Genomic DNA, 27,742 nt, shown 5'->3' with positions numbered 1-27,742 from the left:
TGTTATTGATGATATAAGCATGATTAGAAGCACTGGGTAAGGTGCAGTGAAAATAAATGTATGATCAGCTTATAAAATCACATAAGCCAAAGAGGAAAGTGAATTATTCAGTACAACAAGGATTGAAATAAAGGAAAAAATGTCATGAAGAAAAAAAAGTCCTATTTCCAAATAGGAAACTATACTACTAAAAATACTACTATTACTTCTATTGCTGCTGCTGCTACTACTACTACTATTACCACTACTACAATAATAATATCAATAATAACAACATAAAAAAGAGATTGAAACTGTCATATATTAAAGAATTTAAAATTGCTAAAGTCAAAACATAAAATAAAGAGTTCTGCAAAGCCCCCTTTCCAGGAGAAACAAATAGATAAATGAAAAATAAGAAATATGTTACTTTTACCACATAAGATGGCTGGAAGATTTTCATACAGATGTGACAAAAATGCTGATTCTTAAACCAATAAATTCAGGAAAGGGAAAAAAGCCAAGACACAAGGAAGTACTACATATTGTTGTTTTATTTTGATAAATGGGTAAGTTACATGTAGGTCTCTAAGATTTTTTAAAAATTAAAATGACTTGGTACTTCAAAATAAGATCATTAGTACTACTCCACATACCCATTCTTCCACATCCCAGTCAATAGTGCAGGTGGCAGTTTCATTCATACTTTCTAATCCTGCTTATTTCTTGATTGTAGGATTATCCTTTTGTCCTAAAAATATCCTCCTCATAGTACTTTCCCAAGTGACTAAAGGTTTATTTTTTATGTATTTTAACATTTTGTAGCTAAAATGTATTGCTTGGCTGTTCATTTGTCATCCATTCAAATCAATTTAAGTCAACAAGCCCTTAGTGTCTAGTATAGGCCAGGTTTATATTCTAATAAAATAGGCTCTATTCTCAAGCAAGAGTAGTTAAATAGTGCAATGGGGTAGAACGCTCAGCCTGGGGTCAGGAAGGCCTGAGTTTAAATCCATTTTTATTCATTTACTAGCTATGTGACTTTAACCAATTCACTTAGATTGTTCTTGTTAATTTCCTCAACTTTAAAATGAGAATAATAGCACCTATTTTTTAATTAAAGCTTTTCATTTACAATTCTTTTTTCAAATTTACAATGTAATTTGTAACTTTTTAACAATATAACTTACAAAATTTTACAAAAAATTTATTTAAAATATATGCATGGGTAAATTTTCAACATTAACCCCTGCAAAGCCTTCAGTTCCAAATTATCCCCTTTCTCCTAGATGGCAGGTAGTCCAACACATATTAAATATGTTAAAATATATGTTAAGTCCAATATATGGATACATATTTATATAGTTATCCCGGTGCATGAGAAAAATCAGATCAAGAAGGAAAAGAAAAACTGAGAAAGAAAGCAAAATTCAAGCAAACAACAATGGAAAGAGTGAGAATGCTATGTTGTGGTCCACACTCAGTTCCTACAGTCCTCTCTCTGGGGTGTAGATGTCTTTCTTCATCACTGAACACTTGGAATTGGTTTGAATTATCTCATTGTTGAAGAAAGCCATGTCCATCAGAACTGATCAACATAGTCTTGTTGCTGTGTATAATGATCTGGTTTTGCTCATCTCACTCAGTATCGGTTCATGTAAGTCTCTCCAGGACTCTCTGAAATCATCCTGCTGGTCATTTCTTACAGAACAATAATATTCCATGACATTCATATATCACAATTGATTCAGTTATTATCTAGCTGATGGGCATCCACTCAGGTTCCAGTTTCTTGCCACTACAAAAAGGGCTGTCACAAACATTTTAGCACATGTGGATCCATTTCCCTCCTTTAAAATCTATTTGAGATATAAGACCAGTAGAAACACAATAGCACTTATCTTCCAAGATTTTTGCATGAATCTATTAGGATGAGATTTGTAAAGTCTGGCACATTGTAGAGTTTATTTTTTTATAAATAATATCTCTTATTAATATTTGATACATTTGTATGCTTCTGGCTATCTATGACATGTATGCAGATAATGAAACATAAGAAATACAAAACAAATATAATTAATTATGAATGGAGGTAAAAACATGTAAATAGATCAGAAAAGACATTTTAAAGAAGAAATTAAATAAGATCATACTTTAAAGGGAGATGCTGTAGGAATCACAGAATTAAAGATCTGCAGTTGGAAAGAAACTCAGACATCATCTTTTCTACCTCTATGATTTTATAGATAAAGAATCTGAGGCAGATGATCTTTGTACATCACAGAAAATAAACATCAGAGGAAAGATTTGAAGCAAGGTTCTCTTGCTCCAGAGTCAATGCTTTTTTTCTTTTTTTTCTTTCACCCTGTATCATGGTAAGTTTAGGAAAGAATGATAAAATGGAAGACAAACTGTGCAAAGGCATGAAGATGAGAAATTGTCATTTTTGGTAAATAGCAACTAGCCTAATTTGTTCAGTGTATAAAATATAGAAACAATCACTGCTAAATTACATATACAATATCCTTTGCATCATCCACTGCTTTGCTTTTTTTTAAAAAAAATTATGATATCCTTTGCATTGTAGATGAATGGCACTACCAAGATTATAGTAGTTTTAAATTAGATAGGTTTTGGTGTCAGGAGCAGTTGGGGACAATGGAAAGGATCACAACATTTCCCAATTGCAATCTAGCCAATTCTTCTCCTTCTTTTCATTTTGGACTCATGTTTTTGTTCATTTGCAGTGTATGTCCAATATAAATATAGAGATGGACTTATTTAACAGTCTATATGTCCAATTGCTTCTTATAACCTGGGTGATATGCATTATTCATCCATTTGTCTTGCCTTGTATAGATAATTTTTAGTAGGTGTGGATTTCATTTATATTCTTGATAGGTTATCTACCATGACAAGAGCAAACATATATATGCCTCAATCTTTAATACTTTTATTTATATAGATAATCAGAAGTTCAAAAAACAAAGTTAACTCTGTAGTTGCCTTCCTTAAGGATGTCATCTTAATATGTGTGAGAGATACCTGGTTTGAGAAGAGATAGTTAACTAGTTAATTAATAATATTACATGATAAATTAAATATCTTGAGTGTTCATAATAATAATCTTCTCTTTTATAAGACCTCTTAATTGTCTGTAAATTTTAATTTCTTATTAGGTTTTTAAAATTGTGATTTCTATAGATACTTCACTATGATATTTATTGCTCATTCTTTTCACTTTTTGTTTAGTTTCTGTGACATTCACATAGAATTTAACCTCGTTTTATTTTGTCTTGTTTTTGACTCGTGTTTTGTTAATAAAACTCATCTGGTGTTGACAGCATAGGAAGTTGTACTGTTGAAGATAGGCAGCTATTTAGGCTATAACTTCTTAAAGACAATACATGGAGGAACTCTTCATAAATATACATTTTTGAAATGTATTGATTTTTTGTGCGTTTTCACCATATTTTATGAATACTTCTTAACTTCTGAAGAGAAAAAGAGGGGCAAAATGCAGCAGAGCTACCTAGCCCATCAGCTAAGTATATAAACATATGAAAACCTATGAACTCCACACTTTCTAATGCCTGCAGATTAGAAAAAAAGGGATGGGAGCTGGACCCAAGATTACATTATTAAAGGGATATTGTCATTCCCCCTTCTGCAGAAAGAAATTCCCTTAAACGATGAAGGTCAGCACCTATTCTGAAACATATTGTTAGAGTTGGCTAGAGCATTAAGAAGTGAAATAACAAGTCAGAATCACACAGTCAGGATGATTTAGAGACAAGACTTAAAATTTTCTCCTTCTGGAATACATGCTCTGTATCTGATGCAAAACAACTGAAGCAGTAAGGATGTGGAATTCATATGATTTTAATTTCAGAAAATTTTCCTCTCCACATAGAGATATAGACATATATATGTGTTTATGTATGTATGTATATGTGTATGTGTAAATATGCATACATGTATATATATATATATATATATATATATAGAGAGAGAGAGAGAGAGAGAGAGAGAGAGAGAGAGAGAGAGGCAGAGACACAGGAATAGGGAGATGTACACAGAGAGACAGAGATACATATGAACACATACAGAGACACACAGAGACAGAGACAGAAAGGAACAAAGAGAAAGACAGAGACAGAGACACATGCACAAAGAAATAGAGACAGAAATAAATATATACAAACACACACACACACACACAGATACACACAAAGACAGAGAAACAGAAACAGAGAGAGAGTCACAATTTTGGTCATATATATTCTAGATAAGGAAAAAAAAAACCTCATGAATTGAATTCATACAAAGGAATATACTTCCTGAGCATACTTAAGTACTTTTCAAACCCTGCCTACTTAATTTGAATGTCTTGTCCTCTTTCTCTGTATTTGTCTTTCCTCTTTTTCTCTCTCCCTCTCTTTCTGTCTCTGTGTCTGTCTTTCTTAACTCTGTCTCACTCATCTCTATCCACTCATCTTGTTGCTCTCTGGGCCTCTCCCCCACCTTAATTCCATACTTTTTTTTTTCAGACTGTTAATGAGGAAGTGTTCCAAGCCAGCTCAAGTGACAAATCATGTTCTTCTCCCATACAAATGTCACAGAGTCACTGGGCAAACTTTGCCTGGTATAGCTGAGCTTATTTAAACCTTTAACTTTAAACTGTCTCCATTCATGGCAAGTGACAGATATGCTATTCGAGGCTTTGTAATTATTACTGTCATAAAGATGTAGATAAGCCCGCCATTTTTGATACTTATTAAGAAGAAGGAAAGTGGCTTGTAGAACATGTTCTTCTAGGTTTTTTCACTTTGTCTTTCTGCTAGAGAAAATATATTTACAAGTTACAAAGGCATGGCTTAAACCCTGCCTCTCCTAGCAGGTCTTGCAAAAAAATGATACTTGAAAGCCAGATGCAAAGCAACCGTGGATTTTATGTTCTATACAATTAACAAAATTACTCTTTGAATGATGGCAGCCAGTCAAAATCTTTGCCTTGAAAACTGGAATAGCACCTCTGGTTTATCACCCAATGCTTTACAAGACATTGTCTTAGCATCCAAACAATTTTTTTGGAAGTGATGAAAATGGTTTACACTTCAATACTCCTATGATATCATTGACTTTATAATTACCATTCCACTTGTTTTTTAGCAAACCAGGTACAGGCAAAAGAAGGGGGGGGGGAAGAAGAGGAAGAAGAAGAGGAAGATAGTGTTTGTTACAGATATGAAAATATAACTTATTGGATTAAAAACAGGCTTTTCAGACATGTTTTATGGTTTCTTGATAGTGAAACAAATTGATCTTGGTTTTTAATATCCATTTTGGTGTGATGCAGAGAGGAAGGATAAACAATCTCTATGTAAAACATGATACAGCACAGTCTTTCTTCCTGAAGTGACATGCAGCTGAGTAAGAGTGTTCCTCTCTTTGCTGAACAGACCCTAATGTATCAGAACAATGCCCTTTTCAAGGATTCTGGAGGAAACTGGCAATGATTCAGCTATTAGACACCATCCAAAGATCCTTGATAAACACACACAAGCTACTCAAAATGGAGCAGAACAAAGTGACTTGAAGCATGAATGGGATTTTTAAAGACCTCATGGAAAGGCTTCCTTGCTCTCATGTAACCTCCAAAAACATGAAACAATCATTGTTGTCCTTGGCCATTTGAAATACAGCTATCAGAGGACTCCTGGTTTTCATTAACTTACATAAAGAAAGCAAGTGTTTATTTCTTCCTTATTTATTTCCAATCAAACTATTTTCCAAAAATTGTTTGGAAATTATATGTTTGGAAATGATATATTTCCAAAAATACCCATCAAAGCAAATGCCTTTTCAAAAAAAATATTAAGACATTCTGGATTTCATTGACCCTCAAAGAGAGAATTAGGCTGTTGATTTTGCACAACTCTACCTCACTGAACTCTGATTCACATGCAATTCAAGATATCATAAATGACGGCAGCAGCATATTTTGGAGTCATAAAGAAAAGAATGTGTAAGAAATGACCTTGTCAGATTTATTTCAAATTCAGGGATGCAGGTTCTTTTGGTGTCAGTTAGTGAGTTAAAAGCTAGTTACATGGTAGCATGGATAGAATGCTAGAAGTCAGGAAGATTCATCCTCCTGAGTTCAAATCCAACCTCAGATGCTCATTGGTGACCTGACCAGGTCACTTGAGTCTGTTTGCCTTAGCTTTCCCATTTATAAAATAAAGGAAGTATCTTTGCCAAGAAATCTTCAAAAAGGGTTATGAAGAGTTGGACATGGCTAAAAATAGCTAAATTATAGAAACCGTTAACAAGCACATGGAAGTGCTTACTATGGATTGAACACTGTGCTAAGCACTGAGATTATAAAGAAAGACAAATAGTCCTAGGTTTCAGGAAAATCACATTCTATTGGTGCAAATAATATGATAATAATTAGTAACTTATAAATATATGAAGAATGTGTTGTCAAAAATTCTCTTTTTTTGTTCGTTTCTTAAATTTATTTATTTATTTATTTTAACATGAATTTATTTATGAAATGTGTTGGCAAATAAATGTAAGAGAAAAAGGGAAAAACTATAGGAAATATTTAAAAAAAACAGAAAAGAGAAGTGAACATAGCATGTGTTGATTTACATTCACTCTCTTTAGTTCTTATTCTGGAGGAAGATGGCATTTTCTGTCCAAAGCCTGTTTGGATTATTTTAAATCACTGAAGCACTAAGAAGAACCAAGTCTTTCATACTTTTTATCATCACACACCCTTGCTGTTATTGTGTACAATGTATTCTTGATTCTGCTTGTTTTGGTCAGCATCAGTTCATGTAAATTTTTCCAGGCCTTTCTAAAGTGAACTTCTTCATCATTTTTTATAAAACAATAATATTCCATTACCTTCATATACTATAAATTGTTCATCCATTCGCCAATTGATGGGCGTCAACTCATTTTCCAAGTCTTTGCTACCACAAAAAGAGCTGCTACAAACATTTTTGCACGTGAGGGTACTTTCCCCTCCTTTATGATTTCCTTGGGATACAGACCCAGTAATGGCACTGCTGGGTCAAAGAGTATGCACAGTTTGAAAGCCCTTTGAGCAAAGTTCCAGATTGCTCTCCAGAATGGTTGGATCATTTCATAACTACACCAACAATGCATTGGTGTTTCAATTTTCCTACATCCTCTCCAACATTTATCCTTATCTTTTCCTGTCATCTTAGGTGTGAGGTGAGAGGTGTGAAGTGGAACCTCAGAGTTGTTTTAATTTGAATTTTTCTAATCAGTAGTGATTAAAAGCATTTTTTTCATATAACTATAGATGCCTTTAATTTAGTTATCTAAAAATTGCTATTCATATCCTTTGACCATTTATCAATTGGGGAATGACTTCTATTCTTATAAATTTGAAATAGTTCTGTGTATATTTTAGAAATAAGACCTTTATCAGAAATACTGGTTGTAAAGATGTTTTCCAACTTTGTACTTCCCTTTTAATCTTGTCTCTTTTGGTTTTATTTGTGCCAACCCTTTTTAATTTAATATAATCAAAGTTGTCCATTTTATCTTTCATAATGTTCCCTAGTCCTTTTTTGGTCATAAATTCCTCCCTTCTCCAAAGATCTGATAGGTAAATTATCCTTTGTTCTCCAAATTAGTTTATTATCTTCCTTTATGCCCAAATCATGTATACATTTTGACCTTATTTTTGTATGGAATGTGCCAAATTTCTGACATTATTTTCCAGTTCCTCCAACAATTTTTGACAAATATTGAATTCTTATTCCAGAAGGTGGAGTTTGGGAATTTATCAAATAGTATATTGCTGTAGGACTTGATTATTGTGTTGTGTGTATCTAATCTATTCCACTGATTACCACTCTATTTCTTAGCCAGTACCAAATGGTTTTGATGGGCCAGTAATCTCTGAGGGAAGGCACATATAGCTGGAGGAACTGGGAAAGGCCTGTGAAAGATGGAAATAATTACCTGCCTATAATGGAGGGCTTAATGTTTCCATTTAGTCCAAATTTGTATTTGGACTATTGATTTCTTTTGCTATGGAAATAACCCTTGAAAAAACAGAGTGTATACTTCTGCAAGGTATATTATGCTGAAAAGACTTTGTTTTTTGACATAGGAACAAAGAGCTAATTTTATAATGACCAACATAGCTAAGAATTGAGAGAAATATTAGCAGATTGGTCATCTGTTGCACTTTTTGGCCAGAGAAAGCAATGAAAGAAGAAAAACTGTAGAGAGTACTAAGTATTATACAGTGTTTAGACCATCAGCAAAGAGATTTGAACACTGTCACTCAAAATATAAGATTCTTGCCCAAGAAATGTGATAGGATAAGATCTATCAGGGTCCCTAAACATTCATCTACAATGAATTGAGTTCCCTGTTTGGGGGAAGTCTAAAGACCATTCCAGTTACCCCAATCTGCGCTGCTGACTAGACTTATCATCATATGGGAGAAGAGAAACATTTACAGGAAGAAAATGGGATGGTACGTATTCTTATTATATATCTTTGTTCAGTTAGGATTGAGTAAATCATCTATTAATTGCTCAATGACAGGTGAGGGCCTCATATTCTCCAAATCAAACTTGAATCAACAGGATACTTTCCTTATGCCTATTCTGAATAATGACCAACAAGTTGACATTGAAATCTTGAGGTTGAGGGGCACAGTGGATAATGCCAGACGTTTTAGTCAGAAAAGATCTGATTTATAATCACCCCTCCCTGCTGCTCCATTATGCTATCCTGGACAAATCCTGTAACTTGTTTTAGCTTCAGTTTCTTCCTTTGTATAAAGGGAATAAATATAGTACCTCCCTCAAAAAGTTGCTGTGAAGATTAAATGAAATAATAATAGGCAAAGATCTTTATAAATGTTCGTTCTTTTTTAATCTTTTTTTTTTAAATTAAAGCTTTTTTATTTTTTAAAACATATGTGTGGACAATTCTTTAAGATTAGAGCTTGGAAAACCCTGAGCTCCAATTTTCCCCCCTCACCCCAGACTCTCCCCTAGATGGCAAGTAGTCCAATATGTATTAAATATGATAGAAATATATGTTAAATCCAATATATGCATGCACATTTATACTATTATCGTGCCACACAAGAGAAAGTGAAGAAAAATAAAATGTAAAGCTTTATAACTGTTAAAGCACCAGGTAAATGTTTGTTTATCTTTAATACTTATTAACATTGCTAGAAGTGATGATTATCAATCAATATTTTTGCTAAAATTAAAGAAAGGAAGTTTCAGATAAGTGGAAGGAAAACTCATGGGCACTTTTTGAAGTGATAACATAAAGAATTGGCAGAATAGTGTTTTTTGTATGGCCAAAGTCAAGATGAAACCACATTACTTGAAATAGTCAAAACGTATTGAAGTACTTATCATAAGTATTCAGAAAATGACTACTGTGGCAATATCTGTAGATTTTGAACCAAAAGCATTTGTTGCAGATGACAAGATAGAAAAATTCAATGAAGAACTTGTTAAAAACAAGCATATTAAATTGATGATCATTCTGAGACTTGGTGAATTCAAAATAAATATTATAAACAAGTAGGACTGAGGATAGCTGCAAATGAACACATGGGTTATACATTTATATCATGAATACAGACTTGAAGAAAATGATAAGTATTGTATGTGGCAAACATCAAATAACACTACAAAAGATAAAATTAATGTTAATTTAACACAAACAAGAAGTGAATTGATATTGATGTAGATAGCTGTCATAGTAAATAGAATGCTAAAATTATAGCCATAAAGATCTGAGTTCAAATCCTGACTCAAATATTTATCAACTTTTTAACCCTGAGCTAGTCACTTAACCTATCTCAATCGCATTTTTTTTTTTATCTTTAAAATGGGGATAATACTACAGGATTGTTGTAAGAATGTGGTAATAATATATGTAAAGCAATATTCAAAGATTCCTTGGTTGTTCAAGTTACAGTGTGTACAACTGTGGCTTATAAAACCAATAGGAGTGGGGCAGCTGAGTGGTGCAGTGGATAGAGCATCAGTCCTGAAGTCGGGAGGACCTGAGTTCAAATCTGGCCTTAGACACTTAACACTTCCTAGCTGTGTGACCCCTGGGCGAGTCACTTAACCCCAATTGCTTCAGCAAATATACACATGTATATAAAAGCTTGGAGTACTTAGCCATAGGTCAGGCACAAATAGTCCATGTGAACATTTGGGGTAGACTCTCTAAATTTGTGTATCTCATGTTTCTTTTGAGCTATACACAAGTTTGCAAACATTAAAATACTAGATATATGCTAGCTATTATCATCATCAGAGTAATAAAAAATACCAAGAATAATGAGAAAACATGGTTCATAAGTGAATCAAATTGATTCTGAATTAGTTAAGCAAAAAATCAATGTTAAAAAATAGGACTTGGACAAAAGACATGACATCAACAAAGAGTATAATCATAATATACAGAAGATTTAACACTATACATTAATCAATACCTTGAGTTCAAAAGGCTACATAGAGGGCATTAGACAAAGATATCTTAATTAATTGCCATATGTAGAGAGCTTTGATGATAAAGGTAACACCAGGTTAGAATACCAAATTGTTTGTAAAATATGAAGATGAAGAGAAGTGATGAATATTAGCATTTATATCATTCTATGAAATAGAGAGATGAAAGTAAAACCAATTTAAAGAAAAAGTGAATACAAAAATTATTAATGATAATGTGTTTCAAAAATAGTGATATAAATATCCAAGTTAGCTGGTTCTTGGACTCAAAAACCTTATACTGTAATGGAAGGGGGAAATACATGTGACAGTTGTAGCTAAGGAGGAGGGTTGTGATTTAAAATGTCATAGATATGCCTTAAAAGACTGCCACATCATTTCCAGTAGCAATGAACATATTGACTTATTAATGTTTCTAGGACTAGAAAATGTTCTAAATTTCATTTGGAATTCAAAGTCAGCCACTATTGGGTACCTTCATCCTTTACTGTCCCTTTTAAAATCTCTTTTATTTGGTGTTTTATCTTATTTCATATAATCTTTTTGTTGAAATAAATTATCTTTCTTTATATTTGTACCTGTATCCTACAATATAGTACGCTGCTTAACAAAGAATAAGCAGTTAATAACTTCTCATTTCCTTCATTCATTGGTACATTTCTCCTTCCCTTCCTTCCTCCTTTCCTCTTTTCTTTCCTTCCTCCCTCCCTCCTTTCTTTATTTTTCCCTCCTTCCTTCCTTCTTTTCTTCTTACAGGAGAGATAAACCAAAATTCAGACACACACACACACATACACACACACACAAAGAAGAGGCAAAGAAGAATATAAAAAGCTCATAAGAGGTTTTTTGTTTAATATATAAAAAATAGAAGAGGAAGAAATCATTTCTAAATTGAGGAATCAGAGATGCTTCATGGAAAATGTATTATTTGAAATGTCTTGAAAATATAGGAATAATAATATTAATGGTGATATATATATATATATGTATGTATGTGTGTATTATTATTGCCTTACACAAAAATGATGCTTTAAATTTTGCTAAATTTTACAAATATGATTTCATTTAATAGTCCCAACAGCCCTGATATGCAAGAATTATTTTCTACATTTTACAGATAAGATTTAATTAGGCTGAAATGGAGGGAAGAAAATGTCTCCATCTAATGTTTACACCTATGTTTGTCTAGCTTGATCCAGTCTATCCTTCCCCACCATAATAATCTAGAGCATTCAAAATGTAAGCTTTCATTTGGGGTAATTTGCCTCCAAATGTGAGAATGTTTTCCACTGAATGCACTTGTTTATGGTAGCCTTAGGGAAGAACATCACTAAAGCTATTCCTCCTTGCCTTTCTACCATCCATCCATCTTCTTAGAAGGTAAGTCCATCTCGAAAAGCAGTTTCATCCAATTTAAGCAGGCATCCTTGCTTTTGACAAATTTCTTTTGTTTCAATGGAAACATGGGTTTTGATTTCAAATGTACACTTTTTCCTAGTGTATTTCCATCTTATCCAAAGATATGAGATAAAATACACTAAAATGAAAAGTTTTCACTGGGATTCATGTGCCATAAATGGCATAAACTTGTTACTCTGTTTCTTGTGCTGTCAAATATTTTTTCTAATCAAGAGAAAATGACTAGTTCTCTTAGGATTAAAGCATTTCCCTCCTCTGATAGATAGCTATCTGAGAATTTTTAATTTGTTAATCATAAAATGTTGCTATTTGTATAATTTATGCTAAATATTTTTTTCTTGCTTAGCTCAGTTCAGCATTCTCATTATCTTTCCTTTAAAAATGCATTAAAACCTATACATTTGCACAGTCTACAATAAAAAGATCCCAGGGTGAAAGAAGATAAGGTCATGTTTCAGAAATTTCCTAACCACATTTATTTTGAGTTCTCGCCCTTGTTCAACAGGGACAAGAGGATTTGCCAAATCTCTCCATCCACAAATCTTAAATAAAATTAGAGATTCAAAAGATAGCTAAGCTGTGCTAATCCTCAAATGCATTTGTTGAGAACAGTTTATGCTGGGACATTTGTATGAAAGGTAGGATGGATCTAAATTAGAGATCAATAATGTACTCCTCAACCTCCTATGAGAAGAGAAGAAACAGCTGGTTGGATTTATCAGCCACTAGTCCCTGAACACAAATTCACATAATCATGTCAACCACCTAATTTTAATAAATCTTTTCACTATGGAGATGGTCAGTGATGTGCATTGTAAATGAGGAGCCCCAGATAGTTACATGAATAAATCAGTAATAGGCAGCATTTAACCAGCATGGTATATAGGACTCTAAGTTGTATGCAGGTATATCATTATATACACAATGTGTGTAAATTGTTGTGCATTAAATGCCATGAACAAATATGTCTAATATAAACTGTATCCATTGACTTCATCTGAGGATTAACAGAGCTTATCTAGTTTTTAAATCTTCCTTTATAAGCAGTATGTGAGCCTGCTGTTTATATAGCAATTTTATAGCAATCATTTTATATATTGAATCCATCTGCAATGGAAATAATTTTCCAGTAATTAATTAGTTTTGGAAGTCTAGGGTATTACTACATTGGATCTTTTTTTTTTTTTTTTTTTTTTTGGAAGTTGTCTTGTGGTATAGTGGATAGAATCTTAGGCATAGAGTCAGAAAGATCTGAGTTCAAATCTCCTACATTTACTCAGACGTATGTTTGATGTGTAACCCTGGAAAAATCACAATTTTTATATGCCTAGATTTACTAATCTATAAAATTTGGATAATAAGAGCAACTATTTCTCAATGTCATGATAATGAATTGAGATAATATTTGAAATTTTTTTCTAAATCATAAATTGTTATATAATAAGGATAGTAACAATGACAATTGTTATTAATTATCATGTGTGATATTAATAAAATTACTTGGTTTTCAAATAAACTTTCAGACTACTGAAATTTGATCTATAAAACAGGATTAATAATAGCACCCACCTCACAGTTTTGTTGTGAGGATAAAAAGAGATATTTTTAAAACAATTTGAAAACCTAAAAGCTGTTGTTGTTGATTCTTCATTTTTGAAGAGGACCAATGATATAACTGGGTGTTGAAACCTTAAAGCACTATTAAATACTACAAAGGCACTGGGCCTAGAGTAAAGAAGACATGAGTTCAAATCTAGCCTCAAAGACTTACAACACATAAATCAATTCCTTTAATACCTTAATAATTTTTGGACTCTTTCCTCCTTTTTTTTGTGGTGGCTCATCTATGTAGGAAAACTTCTGCTATAGATATACATAGAACTTTCTTGGGTAGTCTCCAAAAAAGATGAATAACGTCCAAAACATTGACATTTCAGCAGACAAATGAGGACACTGTCCTATTTGAGTATGCAAGGTTCATTGACTACTCACTCAAATAAAAATATCATCTTTGCTTGTCTCTCTCCCAATATTGCATAACTGCAAGAAAAAAGTGACTGTTCCTCTGAAAGGAATCTATCTGCAATGCATGAAATTATTTTTAAAAAATACACAGGATAATGCTTTTGGCTTTAATAGTGGCCATCCTGAGAAAGAAATGCTGACAGGGAGGAGAGTACAGACGATGAGGGAGTGAGAGCAAGAAGAAAGGAAAGAAGGAATGAAAGAAGAAAGGAAGGAAGGAAGGAAAGAAGGAAGGAAGGAAGGAAGGAAGGAAGGAAGAAAAGGAAGGAAGGAAGGAAGGAAGGAAGGAAGGAAGGAAGGAAGGAAGGAAGGAAGGAAGGAAGGAAGGAAGGAAGGAAGGAAGAAAAGAAGGAAGGAAAGAAGGAAGGAAGGAAGGAAGGACTTTTGCATTAACTATTAATTATGTCTGTTTAGCATTCCATTTTGGCTGCAAAAAAAAATCATTACTCCAGTTGTGGTTTTTGAGCCATAGTCAATATGAATAAAGCCAAAAAGAAGACATTTGAAGCAAAATATGATCCCTTTATTAATTGATTGTCTTGCAGGCTATTGATGGAAAAATTCCTTTCTTTGGTCATCATGGGAACTTAACCCATTAAAATAAGTTTATTTTAAAGTCTTATTCCATTTTGAAGCTTTAATGGTTTTAAAACACACTAAGACTTTAGAGATATTCTGTTTTTATCTGGATTCATTAAAAAAACATTTATTATATAACTACTAAGTGCTAGGCTCTATGCAAAGTGCTGGGGATACAAAGATAAAATGCAATTCTAGCAGCAGTGTGAATTGATGTAATTCATTGAGGACAACTTGAAATTCATGTTCTCATTTGATCTTCACAACAATGTTTGGCAATCAATCATTTAATGAACAAGAATTTATAAAGTCCCTAGGCAGAGCCAAGATGGTGGAGTAAAGGCAGGAACTTACCCAGTCTCTCCCCCCAACTGCTCCAAATTCCTTCAGGGGTCCTCACACTTTTTAAATAGGGGGCCAGTTCACTGTCCCTCAGACTGTTGGAGGGCCGGACCATAGTAAAAACAAAAACTTTGTTTTATGGGCCTTTAAATAAAGAAACTTCATAGCCCTGGGTGAGGGGGATAATCGTCTTCAGCTGCCACATTTGGCCTGTGGGCCGTAGTTTGAGGTACCTTGCTTTAAATAATGACTCTAAACAAATTTTAGAACATCAGAACACACAAAAAGATAAAGAAGAACATTTTCTAGTCAAAGGCAACTTAGAAGCTCAGGAGAAAAGGGAATCCAGCATGCAGCCCCAGCCCTAATCCAATTGGACCTCTGAATTATTGGCAGTATTTGTGACTTCCAGACCTCTCAGCCCAAAGACACTAAACAGGAGCTGGAAGGTCAGCTGAAAAGGTGTGTGGAATATCAGTGGTAACCATGAGCCCAATCCCAGTGCAGGCCCTGCCTTGGCCCCAGCTCCAGCCTGGACCCCAGCATCAATGAGGCTAAATCAGCAGTAGTTCTGGAGGCTTATGGTCCTCTCAGCCCAGAGACACCAGGGAGGATTCAGAAGGTCAGGGGAGAGGGCCTGTAGCAATGGGATGGGAGTCTGATGTGCAATTGCAGTGCAGCCTTGGTCAGTGAAGCCCCAGCCCCTGCCAGCACATTAGATCTTATAGCTATAGCAGGTGGGGTAAACATACCTAACAGCTCCAGGACAGAAAAGAAGACTTGTGGTCAGATTCCTAGAAGAATTTCTGCAAACAGCTGCACAAAACCCCTGAAGTGTGGGACAGTGGATGATCCAACCTGGAAACAGAGCCCTACTTTAACACAGATTTAAAAACAGAGGAATAGGGTAGGAAAATGACAAGAAAACAAAAAAAAAGTTTCTGCCTTTTGGTGACAAGGGATGCCATAAGGAACTTAATAAGGTTTATTTTTTACCTTCCTTCATGGGATGATTATACTTGTAACTCATTAGAATGTTCTCATTACTATGGTAGTTTAGAAGAAATATATATAGACAGAGGGCATGGATATGAGTTGAATATGAAGGTTTACTATCTTTTTTTTAAAAATGAAATTAAAGCATAAGAGAGGAATGTACTGGGAGAAAGTGAAAGGCAGAAGTGGAATGGTGCAAATTATATGGCATAAAAAAGAGGCAAGCAAACGCTTTTCAGTGGAGGAGAAGAGGGGGAAGAGAGGGTAAGTGAGTAAACCTTACTCTCATCAGAATTGGCTGAAATAGGAAATAACATACATGCTCAATAAGGATAAAGAAATCTATCCTACCCTGCAGGAAGATAAGAGGAGAAAGGGTTATGGGAAGTGGATTGGTGGCTAAGTAGCAAAATACTTTTGAGAAGGGACATAGAGAAAGGAGAGTGAGAATAAATGGGGGGAAATGCAATTAGCAATAGTAATTGCAAAAAAAAAATGATGCAAGTTTCTCTGATGGAATAGTATATTTCTCTGGGAAATGATGAACAGGATGCTCTTAGGGGAAAAAAAATACCCTGGAAAGTCCTCCATGAACTCAAGCAAAGGGAAATTTACTTTAGATAAAGTAATAGCAATGTAATGCTATATGACCAGCCATAAATTACTTCATTATTCTTAGTAGTGCAACTATCCACAATTACTCTAAAGGATTTATGATGAAAAATCCTATCCATAAGCAGAGAAGGAACTCATCAAGTCTGAATTCAGACCAAAGCATTCTGTATTTCTCTTTCTTTTTTATTTTTAACTTAAATTTACTTTTTTCTAGTAAATTTATTTATTTTAATAAAATTGCTTTATAAATCATGTTGGGAGAGAAAAATCAGAACAAAAAGGAAAAAAAAAACTATGGGAGAGATGAAAAAAAGAAGTGAACATAGCATGTATTGATTTACATTCGGTCTACTTAGTTCTTTTACTGGATGGAAATTTCTGTCCAAGTCTATTGGGAATTGCTTTGGAACACTGAAGTAACTGGAAGAATCAAGTCTTTTCATGGTTTATCATTGTGCATTCTTGCTGTTATTGTGTACGATACATTCCTGGTTCTGCTTGTTTCACTCAGTATCAGTTCATGTAAACCTTTCCAGACTTTTTAAAATCAGCTTGCTCATCATTTTTTATAGAACAATAATATTCCATTACTTTTATGTACCACAACTTGTTCAGCATTCCTCAAATGATGGGCATCTGCTCATTTTCTCATTTTTTGCTACCACAAAAACAAAACAAAACAAAACAAAAACTGATGCTACATTTTTGCAAATGTTGGTCTTTTGCCCTCCTTTATGATTTCCTTGGGATACAGACCCAGTAATAACACTCTTGGGTCAAAGGATATGAACAATTTTATAGCTATTTGAGCATAATTTCAAATTGTTCTCCAGAATGGTTGGAATATAGCACCAACTATGCATTAGTGTTCTGGTTTTCCCACAACCTCTCCAACATTTATCATTATCTTTCCTGTCATTTTAGCCATTCTGAGAGGTATGAGGTGCAAAGTCAGAGTTGTTTTAATTTGCATTTCTCTAATCAATAGTGATTTAGAGCATTTTTTATAACTAGAGTTGGCTTTAATTTTGTCATTTGAAAGTTGTTTATATCCTTTAACTCTTTATCAATTGAAGAATGACTTTATATTCTTTTTTCAATTTTTATTAAAGTTTTTTAGTTTCCAAAACATATGCATAGATAATTCTGCAATATTAGTCCTTGCAAAACCTTGTGTTCTAGTTTCCTTCTCTTTTCCTAACCCCCTGCATTAGATGGCAAGTAGTCCAACATATGTTAAATATGGTAGAAATATATGCAAAATGCAACATATGTATACATATTTATGTAATTATATTTGCTGTGCAATAAAAATCAAATCAAACCAGAAAAGAAAATGATGAAGAAAATAAAATGCAAGCAAAAAACAACAAAAAGAGTGAGAATGCTATATTGTGAACTATACTTTGTTCCCACAGTCCTCTCTTTGGGTGTAGATAGCTCTTTTGATCACAAGATCATTGGAACTGGTCTGAATCATCTCATTGTTGAAGAGAGCCATGTACATCAGAATTAATCGTACTCTTGCTGTGTACAATGATCTCCTGCTTCTGATTATTTCACTTAGCATCAGTTCATGCAGAATGACTTTATATTATAATAAATTTGACACTGTTCTTTATATATTTTAGAAATTTATTAGAAACACTGGCTGTAAAGATTTCCCCCCAGATTTGTATTTCCCTTTTAATTATGTTTCGGTTGCTTTTGTTTGTGCAAAACCTTTTTTAACTTAATATATTCAAAGTTGTCTATTTTGCCTTTCATAATGATTCCTAGTTCTTCTTTAATTACAAATTCCTCCCTTCTCCAAAGATCTGACAGGTAAATTATCCTTTGTTCTCCTAATTTGTTTATGGTATCATCCTTTATGCCCAAATCACATACACATTTTGACTTCATTTTGGGATGGGGTGTGAGATGTAGGTCTCTCACTTTCTGACATATTATTTTCCAGTTTTCCCAGTAATTTTTGTCAAAAAATAAAAAAATCTCTAGAAGCTGGAATTTAGGGATTTATCAAATACTAGATTACTACAGGTCTTGATTATTGTGTCATGTACTTCTAATTTATTCCATGGATCCACCACTCTATGCCTTAGCCAATGCCTTTATAAAATAGTTTTAGTTTTGGTATTGCTAAATCACCATCTTTTATAATTTTTCATTAATTTCCTTGATATTCTTGACCTTTTATTCTTCCAGATGAATTTTATTTTTTTCTAGTTCTATAAAATAATTTTTTGGCAGTTTGGTATGGCACTGAACAAGTAGACCAATTTAGGCAGAATGTAAATTTTCATTATATTAGCTCAGCCTACCCATGAACAATTGATACTTTTCCAATTGCTTAGATCTGACTTTATTTTTGTGAGGAGAGTTTTGCAATTGTGTTGACTTAGTTTTTGTTTTTATTTTCATTAGGGTGGGAGATCTATGTTTTCTTTCACAACTTGACTTTTATGGAAATGTTTTCCATAACTTCATATGAGGTTTCTCAATTGTCGGTGGGGGTAAGGGAGAGAAACTAGAACTCAAAAATCTTAAAAAGAAATGAAAAAATATTCTTATTGTAATTGGGAGAAAATATTAAATAAAAGAAAGAAAGAAAACAAAAATTCCTTAAGCCCTTTCAATGTGCTGAGCCCTGTACTTGGAATTGAATATTATTATAAATTGTTTTCAATCACGTCTGACTCTTTATGATTGAACCCATTTGAGATTTTCTTGGTAAGGATATTGGAGTGGTCTGCTGTTTCCATCTCCAACTCATTTTACAGATGTGGAAACTGAGACAAATAAGGTTAAGTGACTTGTCCAGGTTCAGACAGCTAAAAAGTATCTCAGGCCAGATTCGAACACAGAAAAATGAATCATCCTGATACCAAGCCTGAAGTTCTATTCATTGTCCCAGGAGCTACATATACAAAGACCAAAATTAAAATGTCCCTTGTCTCAAGGAGTTTACATCCTCTTGAGGAAGATCATAAGGACATAGATAATTTTGTACAATGTAAACACCAAGAAGTTTGATACTACTTTCCCCCAATTCCCTTGGAGTAAGGACAGGGCACATGTACAGATTTGATATGGCATAGCACATATGAGGAGTAGAAAGTCATCTTTTTTGATTAGCTCATATAAGGAAAAGGGAGGAGTGTATAAAGAAATTAGATAATGAGAATGTGTATAATGGCAGATTATCAGCGTTGAAGAATGCTGCCTCCATACTGCCAAAGACATGATGGACTAACTATTCAGAAGAAACATTTTCATACATGGTCAGTGTAGGAAATTCAATTACTTGATTGCAGAAAATACACTAAACTGAATCAGATTCCTTCCTTCCTTCCTTCTCTCTCTCTCTCTCTCTCTCTCTCTCTCTCTCTCTCTCTCTCTTTCTTTTTCTTTCTTTCTCTCTTTCTTTCTCTCTCTTTCTCTTTTTCTTTCTTTTCTCTTTCTTTTTCTTTCTTTCTTTCTTTTTTTCTTTCTTTCTTTCTTTCTTTCTTTCTTTCTTTCTTTCTTTCTTTCTTTCTTTCTTTCTTTCTTTCTTTCTTTCCTTCTTTCCTTCCGTCCTTCTTAATCCTTTTGTTCTTTCTTTTTTTCTTTCCTTATTTTCTTTTTTCCATTTTTTTATTTTTCTCACTGGGTAGATAGAAATAGGGGAAAATTCTTAGTAATAGAAAAAAAATTTAAATGTCCAGGTTAAGTTGAAAAGAGCGTTAAAATTCCAAGAGAGGAGTTTTATTTAGATTAGATTATAAGCTCCTTGAGAGCAGGTACTGTCATCTTTATCTTTCTATATCTCTAATGCTTAGCACAGTGCATGACACATAGTTGTTATTTAATAAATGTTGAGTGACTGATTGATTATATTGGATCCAATAGACATTAGTACATGAAAATTACCTTGTGAATTCTGTTGAAGATGGGATGGACTACTATTACTATTATTTTTCAAATTTAGAAACTGGATGGAAAAGGTTAAGTGATTTGCTTAGGTAAATTTAGCTAGTTAGTATAGAAGATAGACTTTGAATCAAGGACTTTGTGAATCTAAATTTATCACATTTTCTAATAAAAATGAGAGTTAAAACTAGCATTTACATAATGATTTAAGATTTGCAAGAGACTTCTAAAGTATTGCCTCATTATATCATTAAAACAATCCTGAGATTATTATTACTATCTGTTTTGATTTTGAGGAAGTTGATTCCAGGCTGAGTTAACTGGGACAGAAAAAGATTAAGATTCTGTCCTCGATTAATGCAGCTAATAAGTACCTGAGGAGGATTTTGAAGTCTGATCTTTCCACTGCTCCATCCAGCTCCTTCAAGTATAGAATAGATATTATTTATATGGAGCATTGAGTTGTGTAAATCACTTTTTAAAAATTCTCACAACAAACCTGGCATGTAGGTGCTATTATTATTCCCATTTTACTGATGAGAAAATAGACAAATGAAGGTTAAATGACAAGCTCAAGCTCATACCTTGTTAGTGGATGAAACGGCATCAAATTTAAGATTCTATAACTCCGACTCCAGTACTTTATCGAACATCTCCTGCAATCTGCCAAGGATTTGGCTAAAGTACTTTAAAATTTGCTTTCAACAAGCTTACATTCCAAATTGAGTTGAATAAGAACATAGCGCTGTGAGCAATATTTTAAAAGCACATGAGTGTTATCTTTACCATTGGATTTAGTGCTTTGAAGGCCAGAATAAAAATCAGTTTATCTTGCTGAAGCAGAAAAGGCAGGCCCATTGAACTGTGGAAGAACAAGGTATTTAATAGAATTTTTCAGATTCCATAGTCATATTTTTTTTCCAATTTATGCAAGTAACTACTGGAACCGATAGTTGATTTTGAGTAGCTTTTATATTATCTACAATTTTCCAGTATCCATATATTATGGTGCATTACCAATCTGTCTATTTGATTCACCAGTACCAGAAATTATAAGATGGCTTGTGTTTTCAAGGTATTAAATCCCTTGGGCCCAGGACACTCTAACTGCCAAATACTTTGATCTTAAACTAACTGCTCTGACTTGAATGAATTCTTGCATACTGACACCATGGTGGCATTTGGCCTGGAGGCCCCGGTGATTTATAAGAAAGCAATACTGCCACACATGTAGAAGGCTCTGTTAGGGAATTCCAATCAGGTTTGCTTCTGTGGACGTTTTACAGTTAAGTGAAAAAGACGATCAAAATATAATGTAGTTCACAAAACTGCCTTTGACTCACTATGCACTTCATAAAGTAATTAACTATTTAGTATTCTAAGACGGCTCAAGTTGGAAGAGCAGCCAACTTTTCACTGGACCGGAATTTAAACAGAGATTTAATTCATACAAAAGGACTGGCTTCACTTTTCTGAGAGCTTGGAAAAGACTCCACCATCCACAGTACCAAAACTCCATCAGCCAAAAGACTGTCTCCACAGAAAGGAGGAAATTATCCTTGCTACTCAAAAGAGAAAAGCTTAAAATCTATCTGACAGGCACTCCTTTTTACAAGTAGTCCAGATCATACATGTTTATATTTGTGTAACATATTGCAGTTTTGCAAGAGATCTCATCTACATTAAATTTTCAACCTCCCAATATTGCTTTAAAGTAGGCAAACTAGTTATTCTCATTTTTATAAATAATAAAAAAGTTACATAATAGAAGAGTTTTCAAAGCTAATAGGTGTTTTATTGTGTAGGTAAAGGGAGCAACATGGCCAATCTTGTATTGTTGCCAAAAAATTGTAGAAATCATTTCAAAATACAAGTATGGAAACCCAGAAGGTAAAAAAAAAATAGAAAACTAAAAAAAGAAATGTAAAAGATTATATTGCATAAAAGTACCTGTTGGCAAATGTAAATAATAACTCTCACTTTGGGATGCCATTAAATTTAATGAGAAACTTAAAGCAAATAATCTCAAAAGTTGATTTTGGCTTTGAAAACTAATTCAATGACCTTCTGTATAGTATAGCTCTAGTAAATTATTAGGATATATAATGAAAAAAATCAATATTCTAAGGCTTTGGAGGAGCATGAATCTAATTATTTTCCTGTTAGCCACAGAGATTTTCTTTTTAAATAAATCAATGTGACAATGTCATATTGGTCTATCTTCATTCTGAACTACAGGAAATAGACTTACTGAGTTTGATTATAGGAGTAAGATTCACTTTGGCTCACATGTATAATGTATATAAAAGCATAACTCTTAAAGGGACAAAATGAGGAAAGGATGGCTCCAAACAGAAGGTTATCTTTCAAAAATTGTAATTTGCTTTGTAAATGTTCACCTAAGTCTTGTTTGCAACAGTAAAATAAGTGTTTGTATAGCTTTATGATTAAGTCAGAACTTTTTTCAAAAAATCATACTCTCTGGGGTCTTAAAGGCCATCTACTTTTAACATTCTATAATGTGCCTAAATATGTTTCCAAAGAATTTAAGTATTAGTATAATATAATGTTAAACATAATTATGGAGTGACATATAGAAGAAACACTTAAAACATGCTAAATATGAAATTATGAAAATAAAACAGAGGAGGTTGTCACAAAAACATTTAATCAAAGAAGAGAGATAACCTGAGTGCTCCACTGACACCTTTGCATTGCCAAGGGAAATGGAAGGATCCCTGGAAGATCCTTTAGATCAATGATATTTCTGACTTTTTAGGGTATTTCAATAGGTTTAATGAGTTTTAACTGAGAACCAGAGTGGCACCAGAAGATATATTATTCAAAAGACAAGCTGAACTATCTGTTATTTAATTTTTGGTTGTCATTGTTTTGTTTTGTTTTCCCATCATGGCCATTCCCTTGTAGAATTAATGATGGCAAAGGAGGAAAAATCAAAACAGAATATGACCCTAGCTTTGATGATACTGGATTTCAAAGAAAGAAGAGGTAGACCACAGGGAATCATCAATATAGTATGATATAAATATATACTAGAGTCTTCACCAATTTTCAATTGTATGAAAACTAAAGTATAGAAGAAAGACTAAATTACTGATAACAAATACCAAAACATGCCATAGAGAGATACAGAGAATCTGAGAGTATCAGAGACAAAGACAGAGGCACAGTGAGATAGAAATAGAGACTGGGAGCCAACAAGACAGAGACAGATATCAAGAGGGAGGTGGAAAGGAAAAGAAGAACGACAGAGAGAGAGAGAGAGAGAGAGAGAGAGAGAGAGAGAGAGAGAAGGGGAAGGAGAAGAGACAAAGAAGAAGGACGGGAAGGATAGAGGGAGGGAAGAGAAGAGAGATTAAGGGAGACAGAGAAATAAAGAGATTGAAAAGCAAAAAGATAAGGAAGGAGAGTCAGAGAAATATGGAAAGACAGAATTTAGGTAGATTTGTGAGGGAAATGGAAAATCCCTCATGAAGGAATCAAGGAATAAACTCATTTTGACTCATTTGGAATGACATCTTATGTAAATGTAATTTTACTAGTTAATTTGAAGGAGAATCTTCCTTTCCCTCCCAATTCCTTTTAAACAGAAATCAACTCCTCAAGTTAAAGATAGGAGGCACATTGTTGAAAAAAATTTGGAAAAAAAACATATTTACTTGCCTCTTTACATGTTGTACATAATCCTTCAATTCTTGAGGAGAATAAAAGATTTTTTTTTTTGGTAATGTGGATATTAGACTGCAGCCTCAAGAATAATGAATAGAAAAATATAACATACTGCCCTCCACCCCCTTTCAAAAAAAAAAAAAAACTAGTTGTAAAAGGCATTATGTTGGCCTGCTATGGTCCAAGGAGTTATGAAGATATGACTGGGTGACTGAACAACAAGAGATTTTAAAAATTGAAGCTACCATAAGTGGAATAGATTAGCACAGGAGGCCGCGGTTTCATCCAAGACTTCAGCAAAGAACCACCACAGGAGGGATGCTGTAGTACAAATTCTTTTGTGGGTGTGTACTGAAATGAATGCTTTTCCAAATCCCAATTTATGCATCGATAAAACGTTGTCTCATCATAAAGGAGAGATCTTGAGCCTATAAAAGTGGAGTTGAAGCTTTGGCAAGTCATATCGAGCTGGAAATTGTTTGGAATGATTGTGTGGTAGACTGAATGTTTTTGAAGCAATCTCCCTCCCCCACACTTTTAGAGAGGACTGTGGCCAGACTGATGCAGGGTAACGAACATATCCAAGTGACTCCTAAAATCATTCTCCTGCTTAGTAGAGCTGCAGTGACAGCACCCACACAAGTGAAATCACAAGTCACTGAGTTAGTGAAACAACAAAGAAGTCTCATGTATACACTTAAACACACAAATCAATGAGGAATTAATACAAGAACCAATCAAAAATTGGCATTTATCCCAACTTCTCTGGACCTCAGTTTTTTCATTTATATTATGAAAGGACAGGGCTTAGAAAAGGGCTCTAGGATTCTGTTCCATGTTCTTTGCATATAGTTATATATGTTTATATGCTAAAATAGTAAGAAACTCAAACTTCCTTGGGGTAAGAATATCCCCTACTAATGCAAATCATCTACTGTCTGTCAATTCTCAGTCTTGAGACTTAAAAAACACAAAAAACATGATTGGAACGAAGTCACATAAGCCATTATATACCACAGAGGAGACTTGAAGCTACTTCTTTCCAAATCCCAGTTGGTTGGTGTTCAGTCATTTCAGTCATTTCTGATAGTTCATAACTTCATCTGGGATTTTCTTAGCAAAGATACTAGAGTTGTTTGTATTTCCTTCTCCAGCTCATTTTACAGATTAGGAAACTGAGGCATCTAGGGTTAAATGACTTATCCAGGGCCACATAATTAATAATTGTCTGAAGCCAGATTTGAACTCAGAAACATGGCTTCCTGACTTCAGACCCTGCAATCTATGTACTGGACCACCTGGTAGTCTCAAATTCTAGGCCTCCATGGTATTATCCTGTGTTTCCCTTTGCACATTTATACATGAGATGCTGGGCACAAATCGTTCTTTTTATACCCTCTAGCTGTATGCCCATGGATGAATCAATTAACATTTGTTTCCCAGGCAACAATTTAAAACTATAAGTAACAAAATGTCGTCAATTGGATTTTCAACATCAGTGAAATCAAAGAATCAGCTCAAATGCATGTATACACAATGCATGAACACACACAGTCACATCTGCAAAAACATACAACACACCTGTGTCTATTTACATACAAAAACATATATACACACATGTGTATTCTGTTTCTATAAGCTGACATGTAACACCAGATTTGTTCTAAATCTTTTAACTCTCCACCCTCTTGCATAATTTATTTTATGAATAATTGATATTATGAATAGGACAAGTTTAGGTTAATTTACATCCAGATGTTTCTGGAACATGCACAACTGTTTTCCATCACTATCCCAAATCTCCATAGAGATACGCAGTTATTCGCATGGGCTGAGCTTTGTTGTTACCTTCCTGAGCTGGGAAGACATTTAATAACATTTTCCATTGTGCCCAAATACTAAATTCTGTGATATCAAAGTCTCTTTTTCTGAAAAGGGATTCACACTTTGTCTCATTGTCCCAGTGCTGAGACAAGTCATGCAGTGCCTTGCTATACTCTTTCAGACAAAGGAGCAGGAATTAAGCATGAGACTTTTCTCTGTTTCTCAGCCTTTTTTAACCCTCTTTTTTTTTGACCCTCTTTAATTCTACACATGCACAATGTTTGAAATGATCACGTCAACTATACTTTGTTACTGCTCTTGAATCTTAAATGGTTTCATGCAGAAAAAAATATTGTATTTTAACTTTAAGGGGAAAGGCAATTTCAAATATTGAATTCCTTGGTTATCCTCAACCTGCTTTTTTTTCACCCTCATCACTATGTAAGTTTCCTCTAGCTTTTGGCTCCTTTCATTTTTTTCTTTTTTCTTTTCTTTTCACAGATAGAGCATCTAGTACAAATAAAGATATTTGTAAGTCAAACAGATTCATTTTCAAAATACCCCCTTAAGTGTGTGATAGAAGGGGTTCTCATTCAAGAACATTGATTGGACTTGATTCCTAGGGATGGTATAAGTGAATTTTCCTATGAGACTGGAAAGCAGAAAGGGAGAGAAAAATTGACTTTTGCCTTTTTTTAGTTCTTACTTAAAAGATGGTGCTGTGAATCTGCTTATTGGGAATTTCAGTCTAGCTTCACTGGTGTGCAGTTGCCTTGGTGATAAAAATAACAGCGACAAAAAGGCAGAATACCATGAGGATTAAGGGAATAGCACACCATTAAATTAAAAGCTAGTATGCTGATTTTGGAGGAAAATATTACTATGATTTGAGCAAATTTGGTTTCAAAGAAAGCAGTCTAAGAGCTTATAAATTATCATAAAGGAAAGTGGAAAAGTAAACAATGTTTTAGAAACAAAATTTAATATTAGGCAGAGACAGTATAGCACCAATGGACGATTTGAATCTGAGTTCCAGTATCAGGTAGGTAATCATCAAGAAATAGATAATCACTGAGCCTCAGTTTTCTTATTTTTAAAATGGAAATGAATTGACTTCCTCCTTCCTATCAGAGAAGTGGAGGAATAGAGGCACAAAATTAAGCATCTAGTGTCAGACTAGAAAAATTGTTGATTCATTTTCTTTTAATGTTTCTTTCTTTGTTATAAGAATGGATGAGATTTTATGGGGTTGGGAGGGAAAAGTGGCAATGAGGGGAGAAATCAGTAAAATGTTTATTTAAAGAATGTTACAATAAAAATGTTTATATTATTTACCTTATAAGCTTATTATAACGGTGTTTTGCAAATTCTGTAATATCATTTAATATTTATTTAAATCAAAGGGCAAAATTAGGAAACTAACCATTGAAAAAATCAGGAAAAATAAAATTATTTTTAAAAGATGGTAGATGAAGGACCTTCATAATATTTTATTAAGGCGACTATAATTGATTTCTTTACCTTCTTAATTGATTTTTTTTTTTTTACTTTTAGTCTCTCCCCATTCCTTTTTATCTCCTACAAAAATGACAAATGCAGTTTCTTATAGGACAGATGCAAATATTTCATTTCTCTGCTCAAGAAATTCCAGTGGAGAGGGAGGATTCTGGGAAGATGGCAGAGTAGATTGGTAAATTTCAAACTCTATAGATTTCCCCCACAAATAGAACAAATTTGCATCTCAGGCTAAACATAGACTGGTGAAAAATCAAGATTTGGGACAGAATAGGCATCTTCTAGGTACAATTGAA

The sequence above is a fragment of the Sarcophilus harrisii genome, chromosome 1, assembly GCF_902635505.1.
Source record: "Sarcophilus harrisii chromosome 1, mSarHar1.11, whole genome shotgun sequence".
Taxonomy (NCBI): Eukaryota; Metazoa; Chordata; class Mammalia; order Dasyuromorphia; family Dasyuridae; genus Sarcophilus; species Sarcophilus harrisii.
Note: the sequence above shows the minus strand (reverse complement) of the source record.